The sequence below is a fragment of the Pteropus vampyrus genome, unplaced genomic scaffold, assembly GCF_000151845.1.
Source record: "Pteropus vampyrus isolate Shadow unplaced genomic scaffold, Pvam_2.0 Scaffold101, whole genome shotgun sequence".
Taxonomy (NCBI): domain Eukaryota; kingdom Metazoa; phylum Chordata; class Mammalia; order Chiroptera; family Pteropodidae; genus Pteropus; species Pteropus vampyrus.
This window is the reverse complement of record NW_011888882.1, coordinates 1,958,651-1,967,278: the sequence shown is the minus strand read 5'-3', so window position 1 is coordinate 1,967,278 and position 8,628 is coordinate 1,958,651. Positions and strand designations below refer to the sequence as shown.

Below are 8,628 nucleotides of genomic sequence, written 5' to 3'. Positions count from 1 at the left end.
TAACTCACAAACAAATCACAGATATCTTTTAATATTTGTGATGATTACATATGGAAGAAGTACTTTAAAATTTAATTAAAAAGTCTGCTTTGCACTCTCAGTCTTCAGGTCTAACAACAAGCAAGGTAATAGGTCCGAGAGTATAATATATAATTGCTTGAAGTGATTAATTCATACATATGGGTTGCAATTGATTAATATAATAATGTCTACTATTAATTAAAAATTAAGGTAATTTAAATCCAAATAATTTATATAATTTACATGTGTGCAATGTATATGCAAAAGTATTGCTTGATTTTAGTAAATAATTTTTCCTCACTAGATTGTAAGCTCCATGAAAGTAGTTTTTATCTAATGTATTAAATGCTGTATCTACAGCACAGTATGCAGAAGTTTCTGGCACATGGCAGGTCCTCAATAAATGCCATTTTAATGAATAAATAATCTAATATTTAATGTCCAAAAGGTTTGTTTCTTGCTGTTTCTTGCTTGTTTCTTGCTGCTTATTCCTTGACATTTCATAGCAAGGGCTCAATAAATGATGGCCACCTTGGAGTCTGCCTATATGTATATACAAGCACAATATAAGCCTCCAAGTGACAGTTGACTGGTTAATTCACTTTGCCAGATATATATTTTTCTTTCCAACACAATAATACATCTAACAGAGAAAATAAGTTACTGTCAGAAGAATAAGCCCAGGCTTCAGTAAGAATCAAGTAAAATAATATTTGCTAATTATCAAGCACAATTTCTCCAAAAGTTACAGGTTGTTTAAGAAAAATTGTCCTATCAGAATTTTCATACCAGGTATGTAATATCATTTTGCTTGCTAATAAAACCTCTTCCTCAAGATATGCTAAAAACCTTTCAATTTAATAATTGGTCAGGGAGTACAGATTTTATTTCAGAATGCTAAAAATATCATTTTGTATTGAGAAACAACTAATATTTTTGTGTTTAAGTAAATACGTTGTTTCCTATATACGATTAATGTTAAATGATCACTCCTGACTTCAAGTATTTAGAGAAAATATATACAATAATATGTTTTTAAAAATGTTATTTTCTCTCTGAAAAATATTGTTAAAATATTTCATTTCTATATATAATTATTCTTGTTATCTAAGAATATGTATTTTTAGATGTACTGAATGTCATTGCCATGTGAACATTGCCTCGTTGTATTTCTCCATATATAATTTTTTAAAATATTTCCATCTCTACAGAATCTCTCACATCCATATTTTTTATCTATTCTGCTTGTTTTTGACCCTGCTTTCCTGTCTATTTTAGTAACCTCCTGACTCATCTTCATTTTCAGTCTCTCTCCAGGTCTATAGGTATCATCATTTGTCACTTGGCGTCTCATGTTTCAACACTTCACATTTCCATTCTTCTTCCACATTAATCTTGTCTACACTACAAGCAGAGTGATCTTTTTAAAAAGTAAATAACATCTTGTTAGTTCCTGGTTTATATCTTTCCCTTTGCACTGAGAATGAAATCCAAACTCCTCAGCAAGGCCAAGATGATTAGGGAAAGAAGCCTCTGCCTCCTTATACTTCATGCTCTCTCCCTCTCATTCCCTGGTTGACTTCACAGATTGCAAGGACCTTGTCAGCTTACAATCCCTTATTTTTTATTTTTTACTCCTACAGCACTTAGTCTTCCTAGGTAGTCTCCCATCCAAGTACTAGCCAGATCCGACCCTGCTTAGCTTCTGAGATCAGACAGGATCAGGCTTGTTCAGAGTGGCATAGCCGTAGATCCAGCTTAGATTTTACATCAACCTAACAACATCCATTTTGCAGATGACCAAAGGAAAGCCAGGAGAGGTTAAATGTATCCAGGATTACACAGCTAATCCATGACAGAATGAAGATTCAATTCAGATCTATTTGACTCCAGAGAATACACTATTATTTAATGTTATAAAACTCATTTTTTCCTCTGTAGAAGTTTCCTTGGGTTTTTAATCTGCACTCCAGAAAGATTTTGCACCTTTTCTAGTACTTAAGACATAACATTGTTAATTATAATTGCATCTTTCCCTGCAAACTGTGGGCTTCACAAAGCATGTCTTAATTCAATTTTTGATACAATATCTAGCACATAGTAGGCAATGGCTAATACTTCTTAAGTAATTAATTTATTATTATGGTTTACAATTAATAGAAAGGAGAAACACTATTGACATGTTGTAAAGATTTAAAAGAAATAAATTGGCATATTAAATGCTATATTTTAATAAATTAGATCATAGACCGTCTCTGAGGTATTTTGATTTTTTTCAACACTCAGATTGGTGAAGGAAAGACAAGTACATAGAAAAACCACAATTTTATTGGCATCTTCACAAAATTTTGAAGATTCAGGGAGGTAAGAAGGAATTTCATAGAATTTATGAGATTCACATGATTAGATAAAAAAATCTTCAAGTAATAGTTTTATTTTTCAGCAGAGATTTGATAGAGGGAAAAATAATCTTTGGCAGTGGAGGATATTCTAGGGAAGAGCATTGGCATATTAATATCTGACAAAGAGAAATTAAAATATATTTTTTAAGTAGAGATTGATTATTCACTTTTAAAAGCAATGATTGTCAACTAGACGGTGAGGGCAGAGATGGGTGCATGAGGAGAGCATTTGGGCCAGCAATGTTTAGGTAAAAATCCTTATAGTTTCATTATTGAATAGTTGCAATTTGATGAGAGATAAATGGGAGAGACTAGAAATTAGATAGGAGTGGTTCTCTGTTCATTATATTGTTTGCCCAGGAGTTTATTCAAGTATAAATTGTTCTCACCAATTCATTTCTATCTTTAGATGGAATTTGCCACAGGCATTTTTAACCAAATCTAAGAGTTCAGTGAAAATTTCCCATCTCACCCTCTCTCGAATATATAGGAGGCAAATATTTCAGAAAATTTTAATCTTCTGTATTCATGAGGGGGCTTTATAAATACTCTAGGTGTACCAGATGAACTCCACTGTCACACAATATTCAGCCTCAGCCCAAGAGAGATTAGAATACCAAAGCCCTTAATCTTGCCTTTGGAAGGACACGTTTATGTTTGACAGGGAGCCAAGATCCTGTTCATATTAAGAGTAAAGGCATTCTGGTATATTTACATTATAAATCTTCCAAATATACTGATATATAATAATGCAATTTAGATAACTCAAACATTCGCACTTCTCCTGATCGAGCTTGATATATACTTTATCAATATACTCAGTTGATATAAGGTGACCAATAGAGTTTATTTATGGTGACCAATATGGTTATCTAGTAACTTATGGTTGTCTAATAACTATAAGTGGATCAGAAGTTCTGCAGGTTAGTCTAAGTCTTCTATTTTACCACTCAAAGTGTGTTCCTCTGAGCAGCATCACCTTCACTTGGAATTTGTTACAAGTGGAGAAACTCAGCCATACCCCAGCCAGGTGATTTGCATTGACATCAAAGTAAAAGATGCCCTATTCTAGGCATGGCTTCTATAGTTTTCATGGTGAAAGACCAGTGGTTTCCCCATACCACTGCCCCATCCATTGTGGACTGATACTTTTGCAAAATACCATAAAAATAAACCTTTAGACAAATTAAATGACAAAACAATATAAATCATATTTTAAACTGCCAGCTTTTCCACATGTATGTGCACTATACTTATTTTTGTAATCTTACTTTCCTTCTTTCAGTGATATGCATGAATAAACATGAAAAAAGAAATACCATATAAGAAAAACTTTAAAATCATGAATAACATAACATAATGTATAACATAACCATACTAAACAATAATACCATTTATAAAGTGATTCTATGTGCCAAACATTCGTTGTGCTACATAATTTCACATATTATATCATTTGATCTTCACAATTCTTTGAGATTAGGTCCAATTTATATGCTCAATTTATGGATGTGCAGCCTAAGGTTTAGGTTAAACAACTTGACCAAGGTCACTCAGAAAGTGATGGATCCTATGTTTAAATCCGAGTTCTATATAACTTGAAAGCCTAAAATTTTTGCCTTCCTTATTGCCTCAGTCTGATCTTTCAAGGGAAGAGAGAAATTCAGAGGAAATATATATGCTGTATTATTTCTAGGAATCCCAAATGTTAACAATAAAATCAGGAGAATGATGCAACATCAATCCTTTCACTCCACATGCCAGGCTCATTTTCATCATTGTCACTGTCATATAGTTGATTCCAAGGGACTGGTTAGGCAGAAATAAAAATGCTGATTTTAGGGAGCAAGAGAGATAGAGAGTGAGTGGTGGAGTGAGGATGGCTCATCAATACTGAGGATAATTATTACTCAAAAAAATAAAAATCTTATCTTGAATTTTTATAATAATATTATTGCCAAAAAGGGCTCCTTAGAGAAGAGAAATAGGTGAAAAAGGAAATTGAGGGAGATAATATACAAATTTTTATTCAGATTCTTAGTGGGTGGTCCAGGACCACAGGCTTAAAAATACTGACATAGAGGGGGAGGATTCATTGTAAAATGGATGCGGAAGAAAGAGAAAGGCAAAGAAAAGTGGTTCAAACACAAACTTAGAAATAAAGTTTAGACTGAGTATTTCTGCAGTTATTTATTATAATGCCCTTGTTATACAGATGCGAAGCCTTATTTTGCCCATAGTAACAAAAATAATGAAGTGGGAAGCAGACCTGTAGATTTCCAGTTCTTTCTGTTATAACTTTCCTCCTCCACTTTGCTTATTTTTTTATTGAAATATAACTTTATATTAGCTTCAGGTATACAACATAATGTTCAGTATTTGTATATATTGCAAAATGATCACAATAAGCCTAGTTAACATCTGTCACTATATATAGTTATATTTTTTTTCTTGTGATGGTTTTATGATCTACTATCTTAGCAACTTTCAAATATGCAAGTGCTATTAACTATAGTCACAATTCTGTATATTAAATCATAATATACACATTATACAATTTGGGAGGAGAGTTAGTTGAGTTGATATGTATGCTTTCAGCAAAAACACTAAAAAAGTAAAAAATTATTAACAGATCCCACATTTAAAGACTTATTTCTGACTTAATACTGGATTGAAATGGGCTTCTGATATCTTGAAAGAATCAGCTTGGATTCTCATGAATTTTTATTCCCACATCATTTGAGGGTAGTTGCTCTCTAATGAGGATTATGGAGCCAGGCTCCTCTATAGCTGCTCTCAGTGGCATGGCTCACTGATATCTCCATTCAGACCAGAGAATTGAGCTAATGTTTATAATAAATCTATCCTTGGCAAATTCTCTGGTAAAGTGTTTGATAGAAGCTGATGCACCCTTAAATGCAATTTTTGATTCTGGGCATCCAAGGTAGTCTCCATCCTACAATGTTATGGATAACTGTCATGGAGCAATATTTTTACATATAGGTCACTTTATTTTCCTCCCACTACCCTTTTCCTTCATGGAAGAGAAACTTTTATATAACACTGGATCAATTAAAAGCAGTTTCCTATATGTTTTTAAAATTATATATTAAAAATAAATAGAATGTGTAGAGACCAACATTTTATTCAAGACTAAGCTAACAAGCAATCGCTACTATAATTGTACCCTTCCCATTTGTTGATTGAATAATAGTTTTGATGTACATTGCCGAAATGCTGCAATTACCTGGACAAAGCATCACACTGACAATATTTTCTTATGTGTTATCTAGACTAAATGACTAATTTAGAAATACAACATAATAATTCTCCGAGCCTTCATCACTCACTTTTTTCGAACTTTACGTTTATGATCCATTCAAAGATGGTCTGGTTTAAAGAATGTTGGATGATTTTGACCAATAGATATTTATAAAATATGAATGAGGTGATAAAATTTTTAAGAATGGGGTGCTAGATTTTTGTAAGTGGGTATTTGTAAAATGTGAATGAAGTGCTGAAAGTTTTGAACTTTCTGGACGATGGAAATTTACGTTAGTATCTATTAGTCAATAAAGGAAGTACAAAAAGTGGAGGTAATGGGTTAAATACCTTGAAAATTATGAAACTCATAACTGCAAAGTTATTAGAGGAAATTTTGTTTCAGAATTCTTAGTTCTCAGGTTTGGAAACAAACAGAAAGATAAAATAGTTCAATATCCTTTCTTCTCTTGTTTGATTTGCAACATTTATCTAGACAACAGCAGACATTTAATTAGAACCATATTGTACTCAATTAAGGAACTTGTTTCCTAATCCTTGTTCCAAGAACATAGGATTTATTCTTAGGGTGCAGAATGTCCAGAGTTTTCTTTGTTTCTTTTCTTATTTTCATTTTGTTTTAAGAACTTTGTTTTTAATAACATATCAGACACAAGCTGTTTATATAGCTGCATCACTATTTTGAGGAGTTTTTTTTCAATGTTTACTTTCATATACGTCTGGTACAGCCAGTATGCCAGTACTTGAGGCTATGTCTTAATGAAATCACCATAATATGAATCGCCACACATCAGAGAAGTCAGGAGATACTACAAAATCGCAAATATTTGAGATGTATTTTAAAAAGCAGCCCTGAAGGTGTCATAGAAAGCTATGGTTCCCAGTCAAGAAATATAACTATTTCGGAATAGAAGAAATTAGCAGCTGAAAGCACTAAAGAATACAGATGGAAGCTATATGGTTTCATGGGAATAGCACTGACACAGCCACGACTGAATTACTAACCAGAGATGTGACTTTACACAAGTCATGTCAAATCGCTGGATCTCAGCTTTATCACCTCCACAGAGAAAAGATCGGGTTGGAAAGTCTCTACTTTCTCTCCCTCTAAAATTCTAATTTCAGGTCCTAAGTTTTCTCTTCTACACTGGATAGAACTTAGAAGTAAATTAATTCTTTTTAGGTCACTGGCATCCACCAGATGTCTGGGAATAGTAAAAGACAAACCACTGATAGAAGAATTAACACAGATTTTGTACACTAAATAAGCATAGAGTCATAAGTAAACATTTTCAACTATAATTGGGAAGAAAAGTAAGCAAGCTGTCTTATCATGTTAAATTTTTTAACAATGATATTTCAAAAAAAAAAGGTTGGATTGTAATTTTCAATTTAGAATTGGAAAGCAAAGGAATACTAAAGTCTATAAATTATTTGAAGTACAAAATGACTGTTTTTTGCCATTGTCCACAAACATACACACACACACACACACACACACATATATATGTCTTGCAAAATGGATTCTGATTTGTTCAATATCAAAAAACAATAAAAGAAGTAGTAGAAAAAAATCAGTATTTCTTTCTCTTCCAATTAAGTTTTGCCTAAATGTCACATCTGGGACAGCTGTGACTATCTGGCTTTATTACATAGGATCCATAATTTAACCAGATACAACACTTTACAACCAGATACAATACAAGTTTTTCATTGTGTAATCTTTATATCATCATAATGACATTGAGTGAAAGTTATTATTAACCCCATTTAATAGATAAGTAGGAATTTTTTTTTTTTTTCAATTTTCTCAGTGCCAAATAGAGTATATGAACTATGGGACAAAACCTTAATTCTTCATCTTGTAATTCCAGATCCCTGGTATAAACTCTCTGTCTTTTCTTGGCATTGATATTCACTTATCTGAATAACAAGACCAAAACTAACTACCTGGCCTTAATAGAGTGTTGTGAGCAAGGAAAGCTGCTACCGGGGTTAACACCCTTGAACATACTTGTCTTTCTACAATGCCAGGTTTATTGAGTGAAACCTTCTCAGATAAACCGATCAAATACTCATGCAGGTTAACACACAATACGAAGAGAGGGGAAAGTCAGAGTATTATGCGACAGAGAGAAGGGATGAAAGTCCTTAGCATCGCCAATGTGAGCTCTGTTAACTTTCGGTGCAGATGGTTTTGTATCGGCCTCAAGCCAGTGGCTACAACAGGCAGTCTTCGGCTCTCAGCGCACCCGTTTGTGATGTTGTCAGTAAGGCTTGTGCATTGTCAGTCTGAGATGTTTGACTTATATGGTCCTTACTGGGTGGAATTCTTATGCTTATCATTTCCTGCAGTCAAGGGGCTTATCAACCAACAAGTTTTGGCTGATATTTCTGTGGTTTAGGGGGGTCTGGCACACCCTAAGGGAATTCCTATTATGTGCCAGTTGACATTACTGTCATGGCTTAAATAGAATCTATTTTGTAAAGTTCAAAAAGTCCTCAATTCTTTATGCTTTGTATATTGGGTGACATGTTCTTGCTCTTAAAGCACCAGAGTTGCCTGGTTTTATTCCTAGCACATGGACTAGAAAGGCAATAGATATTTTAATGACAATGAGATAAAATGAGTTGTGGAACCGTGCTTTTAGAGAAAATGGAATTACAGAGCTGGAATTCCAGCCAGCAAATATTTTATTACATGGTCACAAGTATTACTGTCGATAACGAACAGTGAGATCACTCTGCTTTAACTCTCTTTGGCACTAGGGTATGTGGCAAACTATCTTTTAAGTATATAAAGCATATTAATACCAATCACATGTATATTCTTCCTTTTCTAATATTGTTTACATAAATCTATTTCTGAAGGAAGAGCCTTGATGATAATTTAAGTGAATGAATTAAAATTTAATATGGTACA

General features: G+C 33.1%; 1 pseudogene; it reads right to left on the bottom strand.

Moving 5' to 3' along the window:
• Positions 1 to 1,655: 1,655 nt before the first annotated feature.
• Positions 1,656 to 1,774, bottom strand: LOC111742824 (annotated as a pseudogene).
• Positions 1,775 to 8,628: the final 6,854 nt, after the last annotated feature.